Genomic DNA, 14,827 nt, shown 5'->3' on the forward strand with positions numbered 1-14,827 from the left:
AGGGAGCCGTGCCGTCCTGAGGAGCGGCCCGAGCTTGCACTCCCGACGCTTTGTGCCCCGGTAGGATGGCACGTGTTGGACACGCAGCAGCTTTCCAGGAATTTCAGCCTCGCAGCAGCCACTGCTGACCCTTGGGTCCCGTTCGGGCCACGCCAGGGACACAGGAGCCTCTTTTTCCTCTGGAGGCTGCAGCAGCAGCAGATACAAGAAGTTCAAAGTCCTCCATGCCTCTCGTCTGGGCTGAAGCAAATTTGTTCTTCATGAAGAGTTTTAGCATGCCTGGAATATAAAGGCTGCCCACGGAGGCTGACGAAGCATCCCTCCATCCTCCCGAAGGGAGCAGTGGAAGAAGCACAACCAAAGATGTCCTGCATAGAAGAAAGGACATAGCCTCCATGAGTGGTCCGAGTGAAGTACGATTCATCCAGGCCCCTCTATCCCTATTCCATACAGGGCTAGTGTCTGGGCACAGTTGTTGTCCTGGGCCAGGTCCAACCCTGTTGTCCAGCTCAGTTACTTCAATAAGACTTCAAATTGCTTAACAAATACCACAAATGTTTAAACCCTGAGAATTTGTACTCTGGATTCAAAATGTGATTTATCTTCATCTGTGCCCACAAGATTTATCAGCCGCAATTAAGGGAATGGTTGTTCTCTTTAAAGTGTGGTTCTAGTCAGAAAAACCAACTGGAGTCTCCTCTCAGTGAGTCAAACACATGGCCAAACCAGAAGGGAAAAACTGAGAAACGCTTTTCTAAAAACATCCTTATGTTTTTTGGTCAGAAATTTTTGAAGCATAGCTGAATTTAGAAACATTCAACCAACTGCAGTGAGACATGAAACAGGACAGGAATTGTGAAGATTCAGTCAGGTTTTTTGCCCCCTGTTCTTCTTCAAAATTTTATATTTTTATACCATTTTTCATTAAAAACTGCTGTCAAGGACTATGCAGCACGTCTGCCTAAGAAAGTCAGTTTGCAAACCTCCCCCCTGTGTAGCACGGACAGGAGGTGACTCTGTGGATGCCTACACAGGAGAATAAGAGCTCTTGTTTATATGCTCTGGGCAAGCCTGCTGAAACGTGGGATGTGAGGACTTAATGCTGGGCATAGAGGAGTGCATTGGTAAACAAAGCACTAATTCCTGCTAACAAACCCTGTGGACTTACAGTTCAAATCATGGCTGCCCTGCTTCTTCCTTTCCTCTTCTGTGACACTGAGCTCTAAGGGAGGAGGATGGCTCTGCTGTGTCCCGAGAGCTGTTGGAGCACAGCCAGGGAATGCCCAGGGCAAGGATTCAGAGAACATGGTGTTCCTTCATCTCTCTTAAAAGCTCTTCAATTTGATCTCTGTGGTGCAGGCCATGATCAGGAGAAGTCAAAAAAAAACCCCATCCTCCAACAGGGTAAAACCTCAAACAAGGCAGAGCAGATGGAGAAACACGCAAAGATGAGCCATTGAGTAGCTGCCACTAAGATCCAGAGATAATAGCTTTGGTCTGTCATTAAGCCGGTGCCATACTGCTGAATGCACCTCATCTGGAGGTGGGAAGGCATGAAAAATGGGTGCAGAGACAAATGCCAGAAGGAAATAGCCCCAGGAACTGCATTTGACATTGGCAGGAAACTTTTTTAGACCAAACTTACCTTGAAACTATAGTATTTTTCTGCCTGTGCAATTTCCCAACAAATTAAATTGTAGGGAAAAATTCATGATGGGCATTTTAGAGGTTCCCCCCAGACAGCACCAGAGCCTTTTGACCCAGTTTGAACCCATAGACTATGTGCATTCAGATTAGGGTGCCAAAAAAGAACCAGAAGTTCCTTTCAGGCCAGATGGTGAATGTTATCCTTTCCGAGTAAGTGTGAGGAGAATGTTTTAATCCTCATCAGATTGCCTGGGTCAGTATGTATTTCTCCCTGAAAAAAATTAATTTGAATTTAAGCCTTTTCTGTTCAGCACTTCAGGGCACATAATGAAAGGGTTTTCCTGCCTGGAACACTGTGCTTGTTAGACAGTTCTGGCTGTAGCTCTCACCTGGGATGTACAGTAAAGAAATCTGACCTTTTATGCTCACCGTCTTTGAGGCTAGGAGGGTCCTGATTTCAATCTCAGCAGCAAAGGGCACATCCAGATCTTGATTTAAAAGGTCTGAAATTACTCTCATCATCTCGCCTGGCTGCTCGTCTCATCCAGCCAGTCTCACCTCATCCCGCCTCACCTGGAGACAAGCACAGGCAGCTGGATCACATATGGCTGCTCTGGGCACTCCACCAGTGATCATCAGGGCCAGATGTCCTGGGCTGAAGGCTTGAGGGGAAATATTCCCCTTGCAGTACCCATGTCACAGAGCACGACCATGGCCCTGCTATGTGGGCTCCCCCTGGTCCAGCCTGGTTGTCATTCACCCCAGCTGTGCAGGAAGGCGCAAAGAAGGAGCAGGAAGACGCCCCAGAACTGACTTTCCCAAGCCTGAGGCAGACCCATGAGGAGACATGAGCCCCAGGAAACATCCTGGTTTCCCCTGATACCACCAGCAATACATTCTGCAGCCAAAGACCTGAAGGCAATGCAGCCCCACCTCTGCATCACCAGTGCCCCCTGCTAGCAGCCCTACCTGGACTTGGCTGCAGCGTGGAGGATGCTGAGCCACTGGCATCGTGCTGTCCCTGCCCTACACACCACTTGGCATGCCGGCAGTGGAGAGGTGCAGGGACCAGTCTGCAGGGTGAGCCCCCAAACGCTTCTGAGGAGGAAGAGCTGATCAGCTGTCGACTAGCAGATGGTTGCCAGTGAGCAGAGTCCCTGAACCAGCAATGCTTTTGGCACTTGGAGTGCAATCTGCTCTCCACCAGACAGCATTAGTTGATGGTGTAGGAAGGTTTTTCCCATGTGGGAGGATGGTTTACAAGTGCTAAAATTGCTCCTGGTGCTGCGAGAATCTCTGAAAGATCGGGTAAAAAAAAAAGCAGGGTCATCTGTTATCTCAAGCCAGCCCTGTGCCTCCAGTCAGGCGCCGCCACCTCCCCAGGACTCCTGGGCTTGTCACAGGCCTGTCCCTGGGGTGGCTATTTGCCCTTGGCTTTGCTTATCATCTCCTGGCCTTTCCTATAAGAGGAACTGCTGGAATTGTGAATTTCCATACCTCAGGACTGCCCACTGGAGGACATGCACTTCTAGAACCAGTGGAAAAAGGCACAAGGTCCTATCCCTTGTAGGTGCAAACCCTGCCTCCTTTTCCTTGTAGTGTTCTCCTGAATACGCAGCTCTTCCATGCCACTTGGTTCGGAGTAAAGCTGTGGGGCCATGAGGCCCTTTGCTTTTGCCTCCACAAACACAGGCAGGCTTTTCTCCTGCCTGCACTGCTTCTGCCTCTGGAGCAGACTGGGGACTGTCTGATGAGCTGTTTGGGTGTTTGAGGCCAAAGTCTGATCCTGGACCACAACTTTCCCAGGTTTGAGCTGCTTTTGAGACATCTGCCTCCCAGGGCTGAGGAGAGGTTCTCAGGCCTGCTCAGAAGAGAAGTGTCACTGCCTGCTTGGCACCAGAGCTTGGAAGGGAATTCTCTTGTTTTCCACAAGCAGGCTGAGCGGTCAGCACATACCATGAGCAACAGTCAGAGGAGCAATAAATAGGCAGACCAGAAGGAGACAACCTGTTCAGACTGGACCGCTCATCCCCTGTGCCGGCGGGATAACTACTGGGGTCACAAGAGCCTACACAGAGAGCCACCATCCTGGCCCAGCCTGGCCCAGTGCATCCTCCAGGAGCAGCCATGCCTACTGCTCCAACCAGCATGTCCCAGGACAGGTAGGCAGCCATCGGGCTCTCTGTGTGGGACGTCTCACTCCTGCTCCCAGAACTGTGCTAGAAGGCAGATGCTATCACTGCAGGCTGGCTGTCAGACTGTTCCTCCAGGGCTGGTTCCTATTTGGGATCACACCCAAACCTATTCCTGAGTCCCAGTGGAAGTTCCAGATTATGTCATTCTCCATGAAAAGGAACACTTTGTAAATATTAAGGCTCAGTAACACATCTCAGAAAAGTGTTTTCCCAAATGATGTTCCTTTGGGATCATACACCATGCCGTGACTTTGGGGTACAGGAGAGGTCCCAAATAGCCAGTGAAAGCCCATTGCTTGGCATTTTCCTTTCTCCTCTTTAAGATCTGCAAGAGAAGCAGGCATGAAGATTGTTCCCACTGCTCCAGGTCACCCCATGCTGAGCATCCAATATGGAATAGCCAGGGGTTGTAAAGTGCTCTGAACCTGAAAAGTGCTAACTAAGAAAATGAAGCTCAAGTGCTATTAATAAATGCCAGCCACTCTTATATAACTCCTAATCATGAACCAAGTCTTTCGGCCCCCATTGTTCCATTGTCAGGCCCTATTATCTGGGAACTCTTACCCATCAACCACAAGAAATAGTCTGGGCTCTGTGGGTTTGCAAACTTTGTTGTTGGAAAGCTTTTCATGCAATTGTTTTTGCTTTGTGCTATTGCCTTCCTCATTGTACAGATGTGGGTGTGTATCACAGCCCACACCCTCTGCCTTTTGCCTCAGGATAACTTCGAACATGAACTGATCCATCTCAGCGAGTATTTTTCCTAAGAATTCTCTTTAAAAACAACATTCAACCAAAAAAAAAAAAAAAAAAAAAAAAAAACCCCAAAAAAAACACACCACAAAACTCCTCATTTTCCTGAAGTGAAGCTTTTCCTGGGGAAAGATGCTGGCCTGCAATCCCAGCAGAATGTATGTGCTGTATCCTGAGAAGCTCCTTGCAGGAACAACAGTGCCTAAGCTCAGGTCTGAAGGAAGGAGGGAGTGTGTGCTACCTGGGTCACTGGAACTCATTGGAGCAGGCAGATTGGGGCTTGCAGGGCTGGACTATCGGTCCCACCCCAACCCCCCACCTAAGATTTCAGACACCCCACTTCAGTGTTTGTCCTCTTCACCACAGCACATCTCAAGATGGGTTTCTGCGTGGTGGTTCTACTTGGGAGTCCACATGAAGCTCATCTGGCGCTAGTGCAAGCTTGTAAGGAAGCCTCAGCTTTCCTTTTGAGCTACTTCAGGTCTCTGCAGAGGTTTCCATGCCTCAATTAATGTGGACCTTCGAGGCACTTTCCCACTGGTCAGTGTAAGGTACAGAAGCATGGGAAGTTCTGCAGGCAAGTCACAGCTCTCCAGTGTAGAAGCACAATCATTTATAGGGCTCAGGCTAGGACCAACCACACTGAAAAATGCCTTTCAGGTCAAAACTTTTCAGGATGAACTTTGTCTTATTTGGAAGAGAAACTTTAAATCGAAAACAGAAAAGCCAGGCAAAGAGCTTTTGGTGTACAGTTTTGGAGGCCTGTATTTTGTCTACCAACGTGTTTTAAAAATCTGTGAGACTTCTTTCTTTCACGGGAAAGCCTGAAATGACACAGAAAGCTGAAAATAGTAACAATACCCAACCAAGTCATTGGGGTTTTTCACTAAGTTCTAATGCAAACTTTGATGCTGTCTTGTGTTGTATCGCGGGCTGCTCCTCTCGCCGTGATGCCCCGAGCGGTGCCGTGCTGGGCGGCGAGAGGGAAGAGAACGGGCGGCCGATCCCCCTGTGGGCTCTGCAGTCCCAGCTGTCGGCTCAGGGACAGACGGAGGCGACACGGGACTTGGGGGTGCACGGCATAAGTCTACTCAGTGAGCCCCAAAACCCTCTGGAGAGAGCAAACAGAGGTTTTATACCATAACGCAAGAGGAGGGGTTTAGGAACAGCAACCAATGAGGGAAAACCCGGGGAGGAGTCTAGGGTGGGACTAACATATCACAAACGTATCAGGGAAAACAGGGGAGTGGAGTAACACAAAGTAACCAATAGGGTGTTGAGCCTCACTAAATAGACAGGGAAGGCTCTGGAAGCAGGGGAGGGGGCTAGGAGGAATGACAGGGAATGTTCTGGGGAAAGGGGCAGAGAAAGGGAGGATTGACAGCTTGGAGAGGAGGGAGTTAGGGAAGAGCTTGGGAAGATTGACAACTGGGGAAAGGAGGAGATTAGGGAGGGGGGCTGAACAGACACTGAACAAATATTAATTAAAAGAAAAAACACACCACCACATCCTTGGGCAGGTTTTATTACTTTTCTGACCAGGGCCTATTATTAGGGTTGTAAATATTCCCAACCAAAATGGTCTGTAAGTCACCAACTTGTTCCTGAACAGTTTTTCCTGTAGTTCATCCAGTGCCTTGCACCTTTAAGCAGTGACAACCTGTAAGTGCAGTGATGCTCTTGGGGTGGGGATGGAGGTGAGGAGCACCCAGAGCAGTGCTGCAGTATGTTCTCAGCATGGTCCCCAAGCTGGGACTGTGGCCTTGGGGTCACCTTCCCTCACCATCTGCAGAGACGGGCTCTGGGACACTGGTCATAGGACCATTCTTGGTGGCTGGCTATGCTTCCCACACAGGTCTGAGCTCTCCCAGTTATTCATCCTCTGGCCCACCTGGGCTTTGCAGCGAAGGGCAGGCACAGAACATACGTGGCCACCACTGGGCATCCTTCTGCCCAGCCATGCCCAGTACTTTCCCTTTAAGAGGGAGCAAGACATGAGGCACAGAGGTTTTTTGTACTGTGCAGGGAGCTGGGGCAGCCCAGGAGACCACTCTCCTGGGATCTCTGCGTGGCACAGAGACATCTACCTAACAATTGAGGGAATACTTCCCATCCAAAGAATCCATCTCATGGTCCCCTCTTCATTTGTGACACAAGGGAAAATGTGAAGCAGCCAAGATGCATGAATCACTGTCCCAAACAACATATAATGAACTCATAAAATCAAAGGCAGGGTTAGTTTCAACCCATGCTGCCAGGGCTCCTTGGACATTGTCTGGAATGAATTTAAGTTGTTACAAAACTCTGTGTGTTTCTCTTCCCCCCAACCCCCCAAACTGTCTTTCTTCTTTCCCTCTTCACACCATGTTTTCCTATGAGCTTCTTTCCCTTCCCTCCCTTCCACCTCTCCTGCCTTCCTTCTCTCACTGTTCACCCTCGTCACTCTTCCAGCCCTTTGTCCCAGCCCTTCCTCTCAATATCCCTTCTTCCCCCAACCATCTGGCTGGCAGCCACATACCACCACCACCTTTCAGAAAGACTCATTTTCAGGACAGCTTCAGACAAAAGTCCTTAGTTGATTCAGCAAGTCGATTCAGCCTGTGCCACCTGCTTGATCTGACATGGCTACACCAAAGCACCCCCTAGGCTCCTGCCTCGCTGGGAGCTCAGCCCCAGATCATCACTGCCTAGAGGCAGTGGAGGGACGACACTCCAGACAATCTGGAGGACTAGAGGCATGTGGCTGCATGCATTTGACCATATGCTCACACTTCTGCTGCCTCACAGGAATTCACAGAATCATGGAATCACTTGGGCTGGAAGCGGCCTCCAAACATTGAGCCCAGCTCCTGGCCTTGCACAGGACACCCCAACATTCCCACTATATGGCTGAGAGCATTGTCCAAACACTTCTGGAGCTCTGGCAAGTTTGGGGCTGTGAATTGCCTTCATCTGTAGAGGCCTGCTCACGTACCAGCACTCCCAAGGAGGATAAGGAAGCAGGCACTTCAATCCCATGACCAGTTCAAAAAATGCGGATTTGTCTGTATCACAGTGCTGCTGCTGCTTGCAACTGAGCAGGCTCTGGAGCCACAGGAGCTGCTCGAGGCAAGTTTGAGCAGCAACAGGCCCTGCTGCCTTGGAGGCCTGGGCCGGCATCTCTGTGCTGCAGCTCATGGTCCCAGAAGCAGGCTGGGGCCCCCAGCCCTTGGGCAACCAAGGCCCCCTGTGCTGTGCTCAGCTGAGCAGCAGAGGCACGGCCCAAGCTGTTGAGGCTCTCTGGAATCCCAACCCAAATCTACTCAAACACTGAATTGGTTTGGAGCAAACAAGATGCAAGCCAAACCTCAACCCCAGCCATGTCAGAGCCAGCCTAGCAAGCTGCTCCCAGCTCACACAGGACAGCCTCCATCTGCCAGTAAGTTTTGTGGACCTCCTCCCTCGGTGTCTCGCTGGGAACACCAGGCACACGCTGTGCTCTGATTGCCACATGGTTCTGCGGTGGCTGCCTGCTCCTCCAGCGCTGCGGACAAGGTGCTACCTGCCAGCCGGCAGTGCTCACATGCCTCCGGTGCAAGAGAGCACCGCCCGACTCCTTTCCATCCCTGCACAAGGCTTGGAGCAGGGAAAAGAGAGCAGACAGGAGCAGGGTCCCCAGCACATGAAGATGCTGAGGTAGCTGATGAGCTTTATTAAAAGAACACCTTGTGCTAAAGCTAAGCTTTGCTTCTGACTTCAGTCTCGTGAACAGCATTTGGGCCCCTGGAAAACAGCTCTTAAAATTCAGGAGAGATATTTCCCAGGAGAAACCCTCACTCTGCAGCCACATAACCCCGCTCAGCAGAGGTGCCGCTGGCTGGCAGCTGTGCATCCTTGAGAGGCCCCTGCTGCCCCAGAGCATGCCGAGGCTCCTGCCAGACGCGAGCAGTGTCCTCTCAGTTGTGACAAGCGCAGCATCCTTCCCCTGATGGCAAGGGGGCGGGCGCAGCATCCTCCTGCCGATGGGAGCATGCCCTCAGCTGTCACTGCCGCCGTGGGAGCGGTGTGTCCGCTGTTCCAATCCCCCCACTCCCGGCACAGGGCGAGGTCGGCGGCCGCAGCCGCGGGGGAACGGCTCCATCTCGCGGCCGGCGGGGCCGGGGGGTCCCGCGGCGGCTCCGATCGCGCCCTTGGGACACGCGTGTCCCTTTGCCTGTGTGGGGAAGGAACGTATCGGCGACATAGCAGTCACTGCCCAGCAGCGGGGCACAGACAGGAGTGTAAGATATTGGGGTGACATTCTTGAGCAGTCTGCACGCACAGCCATGGCAGTGATGAGGGGATGGAATTAGATAAAGATGAACCAAAGCATGTTCAGGAAAAGATGAACCAAAGCATGTTCAGAATGGTCAGGCTTAGTCTTGCAGATCAGAAAGCTAATGAGAGAGAAAGAGGCATGAAATCAATTCCTGACCCCAGCTGCTTGCTGAATAGGGGGACCTGGGACATGCTCATCACATTCAGCATTGTCCAAGAATGTTTTCTCTGTGAGCAGTGCTATGGAAATCCCTTTGCCATGGGCTAAAAGTCACCACAGGGGCCTAACATAGAGCTGAAGATGTGCTAGAAGAGCAGGACCTGGAGTGCCTATAGAACTGCCACTTTCTAGGGGCATGGAGTGTGTTTGAGGGCTGTGTTGCACATTGTCCCCAGCCTCTGCAGCATCTTTCCAGTCCAAGACCGGGAATGTCAATGACACCAGAACATGGTCTCAGCACACACTGCTGCAGGTTCAGCATCTCCCCAGCCTTGCTAGCATACTGCAGTCCCTTGGGCTGCCCCACCTTGGCCTGGGGCTGTAAGCTGAAGCTCCATCTTTCTGCCTGACCTGTGCAATATTTATGCTGGGGTGAGCAGGGGAAGGGCAGGGCAAAGTCTGTGTAATGTCACTGCAGTGGTTATATGTGTTATAAGGAATTATACGCTGGGTTTGTTGGTGATGTCACACCGGGTTCCATTTTCCCAAGTCACACTCACTGCACTCCTTTCAACAAACAAATCTTGTCTCCACCAGGGTGAAAACGGCCCCTACTGACCTTTCTGAGTGGCAGAGAAGAGCTGTTGTGGCCCAGAGCAGGGCTACAGGTCCCCAGGGAGGGTCTATTTGGGCTGCCCCCACATCCCCACAGTGCTCAAAACTGTGGGTGCTGCCAGCACCTGGACCCCGGGCCGGGCAGGACATCTGTATTGCCCAGGTGTGCAGAGCAAGAGGAAGGACCCAAATGCATTATGGATGCACTGGGCCTGCAGGAAGGCTGGTGGTGAGCAGGAGAGTCAGGGTGGAGGGAACAGACTCCCAAGGGCTGCTGAGGCTTAGATGAGCCCCAAGCACTGGTGTGACAATGCATGGCAGGATGTCTTGGGCAAATCACACCCTATCAGGAAGGTGTCTGTTCCTCCCCACAAGGTCATATATGACTTCCTGGCAACTGCTGCTATGACCTGCACTCCAGAAGAAACCATGTGTGGGGACAGATACTGAGCACAGGGTGAGAAGGCAGGTGTGTCTGTCAGGAGACTGATAGTCCCAAAAGGGAGCCAGATAAGGTGCCCTTGGAAGAGTAAATAGCACAGAAAGAAAAGAAACATGAGAATTATAGAGTCATCCTGAGGATGACCCAGTGGCTGAAACAGGATCGTCCTCTCTTACTGCACTGGGAGAGAGGCCTCTGGGAGCAGCCAAAGGAAAGAGTCCTCCCTTCTGGCAGTAAACCTCTTCCTTCTCCAGTGAGGAGGCTGAAGAAGGACATGGCGAGGCAATAGGTAGGGTCTCTTCCCTGCTTGTCTGGAAACATGAGCCTTCACCTCAAGGAGCGGTTCCAACACACCAGGATGGGGATGGGGCTACCGGCTGTGACAAGTTCTCCTTCCTCGGCAGGGCTGCGGACTGGATTACAGCGGGGCTCAGCAGTGCGCGGTGCGGTGCGGGCTCAGCAGTGCGCGGTGCGGGGCTCAGCAGTGCGCGGTGGGGGGTGCGGGGCTCAGCAGTGCGCGGTGCGGGCTCAGTGGTGCGGGGTGCGGGGTGCGGGGCTCAGCAGTGCGCGGTGCGGGGCTCAGCAGTGCGCGGTGCGGGCTCAGTGGTGCGCGGTGCGGGCTCAGCAGTGCGCGGTGCGGGCTCAGCAGTGCGCGGTGCGGGCTCAGTGGTGCGGGGTGCGGGCTCAGCAGTGCGCGGTGCGGGCTCAGCAGTGCGCGGTGCGGGGCTCAGCAGTGCGCGGTGCGGGCTCAGCAGTGCGGGGTGCGGGGCTCAGCAGTGCGGGGTGTGGGGCTCAGCGGTGCACGGTGCGGGGTGCGGGGCTCAGCAGTGCGCGGTGCGGGGCTCAGCAGTGTGCGGTGCGAGGCTCAGCAGTGCGGGGTGCGGGGTGCGGGGCTCAGCAGTGTGCGGTGCGGGATCAGCAGTGCGGGGTGCGGGGTGCGGGGCTCAGCAGTGCGGGGTGCGGGGCTCAGCAGTGCGTGGTGTGGGGCTCAGCAGTGCGTGGTGCGCGGTGCGGGGCTCAGCAGTGCGCGGTGCGGGCTCAGCAGTGCGCGGTGCGGGGCTCAGCAGTGCGCGGTGCGGGGCTCAGCAGTGCGGGGTGCGGGCTCAGCAGTGCGCGGTGCGGGCTCAGCAGTGCGCGGTGCGGGGCTCAGCAGTGCGGGGTGCGGGCTCAGCAGTGCGCGGTGCGGGCTCAGCAGTGCGTGGTGCGGGGCTCAGCAGTGCGCGGTGCGGGCTCAGCAGTGCGCGGTGCGGGGCGCGGCGGCACCGCGCACCCCGGGCGGCGGCTGCGCTGCGCGACCGGGCCGGCAGGGGGTGCAAGAGCGCCGCGCGCCGACCGCGGGGGGCGCGGGGCTCGAGTGTGTCCGCAGCGGCTGCTCACGCTGCTCACTGCCCACTGCCCACTGTTCACTGACCGCTGCCCACTGACCGCTGCTCACACTGCTCACTGCCCACTGCCCACTGTTCACTGACCGCTGCCCACTGACCGCTGCTCACGCTGCTCACTGCCCACTGTTCACTGACCGCTGCTCACACTGCTCACTGCCCACTGTTCACTGACCGCTGCTCACACTGCTCACTGCCCACTGTTCACTGACCGCTGCTCACACTGCTCACTGCCCACTGCCCACTGACCGCTGCTCTCGCTGTTCACTGCCCACTGTTCACTGACCGCTGCTCACACTGCTCACTGCCCACTGCTCACTGCCCACTGCCCACTGACCGCTGCTCACACTGTTCACTGTTCACTGCCCACTGTTCACTGACCGCTGCTCACACTGTTCACTGTTGGAATCTGTGGGTATTGGTGATTCTGAGATTGTAGAAAGTTTCTGTCTTTTTGCCTTGTTGCTAAAGAAGAAGCTATAATTCGTTTGTGCTGTTTTTAAGGTTGTTTATTTTTGCTTATCTATAACATGTTCTGCTGCCCTGCCGTAGGTTTGTCTTGCAGGGCAGCGTGCGGGGCTCTGCCTCTCAGTGGGATGGTACAAACATTATATACCAGAAACTACGTGTACTATATTTACAATAATGTGCCAATATCTATCATTTACGTTGAACAGTGTGTTTCTAGCTTAAACTAATAGAAAAATGCCAACACTACAGTGAAACATGGAGGGCATGAAGAAGGAGGAAAAGGACACAACACACCCAATTCCTCCATCTTGTCCCCTCTGAACCCCTAATCTAGAAACTTAAAATTTTACTTTTGCACTCGTGTCACACTTAATTATTACTCTTATCAAACACTCAAAGCTTGTAATTCATCCTGTAAGATTGAAAACTCCTCTCCATGGACAGAGATCACAGACAGTGTCTCTCGGGGCTCTGTACAGGGGGGGTTCCTGACCCCTGCCAGGGTCCCAGACCTGCCAGGGCAGCCAGAGGGAAGCCCTGGATTCCCACAGTTCACTGCCCACTGTCCGCTGCTCTCGCTCTTCACTGCTCGCTGTCCGCTGCTCACTGCTCGCTGTTCACTGCCCGCTGCTCGCTGTCCGCTGTTTGCTGTTCACTGCCCACTGCCCGCTGCTCACGCTGCTCACTGCCCACTGTCCACTGCTCACTGCCCGCTGCTCGCTGTCCGCTGTTTGCTGTTCACTCTTCACTGCCCACTGTTCGCTATTTGCTACTCACTGCCCACTTTCACTGCCTGCTGTTCACCGTTCACTGCCTGATGTTTGATGTTCACTGCCCACTGCCCACTGCCCACTGCCCACTGCCCACTGCCCACTGTCCAGTCCACTCTCCGCTCTCTGCTGTCCGGTGTTGGGTCCGAGCCTCTCTGTGAACACAAGGCAATGGCCGGGGGAGTCCTCTGCAGGGCTGGGCTGACTTTGAGCATGTGCTGCAGGGCAAGGGGAGATGGGGGGCAAGGTACAGAGGGTAGAAGAGGGCATCAATCTGGGGACCAGATGGCTCCAGGGGGACTTAAGAGCCCCTTCCAAATCCCAAAGCGGCTCTATCAGAGCTGGAGAGGGCCTTTGCAGTGATAGGACACAGAGAATGGCTTCCCACTGGCAGCGGGCAGGGTTAGAAGGGATATTGGGAAGAAATTCTGCCCTGTGAGGGTGATGACGGCCTGACAGAGGGTGCCCAGAGAAGTTGTGCCTGCCCCATGCCTGAAAGTGCTCAAGGATAGGTTTGATTGAGCAATTTGGTCTAGTGAAAGATATCCCTGCTGTATAATTGGACTGGATGATCTTTTAAGGTCCTTCCAACCCATTTGACAATTCTGTATCTGCCCCAGCTGACTTGATGCTGGTGCTTTTGCTCCAACAGCTTGTGGATGTCTGTGTCCCTTCAGCAATCCTTTGTTGACTGGAAGGCGTGGCTGGCACCAAATGCTCTGCTTTCATGAGGCACAAGGAGCAGGAATGGATGAAGAATGGGACCTTGCGATGGGCAGAGCTTCCTGCAGACCACAGGATGACAAACAACACAGCGTGCTTGCCCTCTCATCCTGCCAGTCCTGCCAGATCTGCCCAGGAAGGCAGCGAACACTGAGTGATGTCAGCATGCTGAGGAACTCCAACAGGGTCTCAGTCTGATTCCTACCTCAGTGAGTGTTCCATCCCTGCTGACATCTGTAGCACTCCCATTTGCCAAATCCAGATTCACATCTTTCTCTCAGGCTCTCCATCCTTTGAAGAGGGAACAGGGGAAACAGGGATTCAGGAAACAGCTTCTGCCCATCTCAACTGGGCTTTCACTGATGTAATGCCTGTGGAGAGCAGTCCCAAAACTCTTCCATGTGGTGGCCAGCACTTCCAGCATCATGTTTGAGTCACAGGAGGGTGGGGGTTTAAAGGGTGTGAAAACAGCAGCACTGAGATTGTGGTGATGCAGCCCCCCAGCTCAGCACCATCCTGGAGCAGCCAGGCCAGGCTGGGTCAGTATTACACCTCCTGTTCACGGTTGTCGTTGTGTTTCCTGGTGAGGAAAATGCCTTCAGGTCCATCCCTTGGACAATTCCTGCTTTGTGTCACTTCAGGATCTTCTAGCCATGTCCCATTTTGCCCTGTAGCCTTCACCATCCCAGCCTGTCTCTGGTGCCACACTGTCCTGGCAACCCTGGGCCTTGCTCTGTCCCACAGTCTGGTGTGATCCCACACAAAGCAAACATTGGCCCTGCATTAGCATCTTATCTGGGATCTGCATTGGGGCTGCTTTTGTGGCCTCTGACTTGACTGCCCAGCTCTCCAATTGCATAAGTGTCCCCGAGAGAGGGCTACAAGACACCCATAGCATTGGACTTAGAGCCTTGATGTTTCCCTGCTCATGGCCTAGGTCTCTTCTGTCCTGGTGACTTCACTCTTGTTTATCCACATCCCTGCTGCTGGAATAGGAGGGGAAACGTGTTTAGTGCAACAAGGCAGAGAGCAGCAAACAGCAATTCCCCTGGGGCTTGTGGCCAGCTGGGGTCTGCTCCTTCAGCAAGCATCTGCCAGCCGGCTGGGAGAGCTGCTCCTGCAACCTGCTGCCCCAGAGCAACAGGATGTGGCTAACCAGGGGTCCCCCGGGAGCAGGGTGATGGTGGGTGGGGGCTTTGAACGTAACGGGTGGGCACTGTGCTGGCACCTTGCCCTTCTTCCCACCTCCGGTGCTGTCCTCCGCCCTCACATCCATTGCAAGGGCAATTATAAGAGGATGTTCCCCAGGCCAAACTGGCAGATGTGGGGGCCGCAGGGCTGTGAACACGGCCGCAGTGAGGGAGAGAATCCAG

Source organism: Taeniopygia guttata, chromosome 14, assembly GCF_048771995.1.
Source record: "Taeniopygia guttata chromosome 14, bTaeGut7.mat, whole genome shotgun sequence".
Taxonomy (NCBI): Eukaryota; Metazoa; Chordata; class Aves; order Passeriformes; family Estrildidae; genus Taeniopygia; species Taeniopygia guttata.